At 43.0% G+C, this 2338-nt stretch overlaps 1 pseudogene; it reads right to left on the reverse strand.

Annotated features, from left to right (window-relative positions):
• Positions 1 to 809: 809 nt before the first annotated feature.
• On the reverse strand, positions 810 to 1730 carry LOC123964172 (annotated as a pseudogene).
• Positions 1731 to 2338: the final 608 nt, after the last annotated feature.

A 2338-nucleotide genomic window follows, 5' to 3' on the forward strand; every position in this document is an offset into this window, starting at 1 on the left:
TGTGGAGCGGTGCAGCTGTTGTAAAAAGCGGGTCACTACATATTCAGCAAAACTCAGGGCAACTCCTGCTGCACTGACAGGCCTCAAAACAATGATGAAGCTGAAGACAAATATGAAGGCCACCACTTTCCCTGCTGTCTTTTGAAAAAGGGTAGGGTACCTATTACATTTCCAACGTAACCTCAAAAGAAACCACAGAAGTACAAGTGCCAGCTGTCTCAGCAGGCTAAACCAGTGAGGGCAACGTGCTCAACAGGATGGTCACCCTTACAAGTCAACTATGTCCAGCTCAACCAGGCATTCTTGTCAAACATAGAAAATACTGTTTTGCATCAATCTTTAGATAACAATCACAAAACACTCACCAATTTTTGATAACTGCTCCTTAGTGTAGGCCTCTAATTACTGCTTAGCTACCAAGTACCTACCACACTTGAAGCTGACTTATCCTTTTTGCAAGGGTTGTTGTGGACAAACTGAATCCCCATGGCTTAGTTAGGCAACAACACACTGGCGACCAATCATTTCGAACAAAATCATTGTTTTATATTCATAACGCTGAACACCAAGTTTTGACATGTTTGTTATACCAATAAGCATTTCTATTCTATTTTGCCAAAACAGAACTCATCAAAAACTCCAGTAGACTATTTAAAAAAAAGACTGACCCTTTTGAAATCCCTGGACTGCTTTATTATTTTACAGATATCGTCAGACTGCAACATATATTTGCAGACTCCCCTGTCCTTTGCTCACTGATATTTTCACTGACAGAGATGACACGGTCATGCAGGTAGTGGATGTAAGAGTTTAATCATCAATTAATTTCAATGATCTATGTCTACTCTAGCTTTGGTGGTGTTTAATGATTGTGTCAACAGCAATAAACACAAATCTTTTTAACTCAAGTGTTTTTCAGAAACATTTATTACTTAATTTTTTTAGGGTGGTGTTCGGGATGATGTGGACTGCTTATTGGTCTTAGTCAGTAACTCCCTTTAGGGCAGTAACTAAACACCCTATACCCCCCTTTACTTACCTCAGGACGTTTCAACTCTTCGGTCACAGAATTCAGATTGTTCCAGCCGTCATAGGACCACAGTCCCTGGTACAAAGCAATGCCAATTGGATTGATGCCCACATTTGTGTTCTCAAAGGAGTCTTCAAAGTTTTCAGTGTGCCCTCTGATAAGCACCACCATGCCTCCTATTATAATGACTGCCAGGGTCAGAACCTTGGTCACCATAAAAAACACCTGGACTGACATTGAAAAGCGAATATTAAGGCAGTTCACAGTGGCTGCCACTATAATTGCAGCTGCAGCCACACACTTCACCAGCAGCACTGGAGGGGTGCAGTCCAAGTAGAAAGGAGCCACGACATACTGAGCAAAACTCAGTGCGATGCCAGCAATAGAAGCAGGTCTCACAAATAACACAGAGCTGAAGATTAACATGAAGGCGACGACTGGACCTGAAGTCTTGAGGATGTAGATGTACTCCCCCCCTGATTCTCTTATACCAGTGCCCAGCTCAGCGTAGCAGAAAGACGCCAGTATCACCAGCACACCGCAGCATGCCCACACCACCAAGCTGGCTGCCGATGTTATAGAGCACTGTCTGTGGGCTCATGAAGATCCCAGATCCAATCATTGCCCCTCCGATGAGGGACACTGCTCCCATCAGTCCCACTTCCCGCTTCAGGATGAGCTTCTGTGTCTTGCTGTCCATAATCCCAGCAGTTACAGCCTGTGCTGACACCTTTATTAATGTAGAAAGCGCTGTAATTACGCGGCCAAAGTCACTCTTGCAGCAACCTGGAGTTAATAATTATGTGGTCAGCTTATGAGTGTTTTTATAGGAGCCTGTTTAGCTTTATACCATTTCTCTTTTTTTTTCTTTTAGGGTGGACAGTGGATGATGTGCTGGCCCCAGGATTGGCCATATCTTTGCTGGCTGTGCTCCTTTTTTATTTTGTTTCAGGTCAGAGGGTGGAAGGGTGGAGCTGAGAACTTCTCAGAGATGCAGTACATGCGAGTAAGCTGAGCTCAGAAGTGCACGATTCTCTCACTATCTAACTAATAACTCATATTGTTCTTTGTTTGTGTTTCGCATCCACTCACACAGACATTACATGCATAACTGACCTGCTCACAGACCTACCTCATTATCAGCTGCAACAGCATGGCTGGTAATGAGGTAAAATTCCTAAAAACAAAGGCAAACACCCTTGACTCATTTGAAACAATTGTATATTGGGTATACTACCATACTAACAGCCATAAAATATTTTAGCACTTTCAGCACAGGTATGTACAGTATACAAAAATGAGCTCTTT

Source organism: Micropterus dolomieu, unplaced genomic scaffold (assembly GCF_021292245.1).
Source record: "Micropterus dolomieu isolate WLL.071019.BEF.003 ecotype Adirondacks unplaced genomic scaffold, ASM2129224v1 contig_960, whole genome shotgun sequence".
In the NCBI taxonomy this organism is placed as follows: Eukaryota; Metazoa; Chordata; class Actinopteri; order Centrarchiformes; family Centrarchidae; genus Micropterus; species Micropterus dolomieu.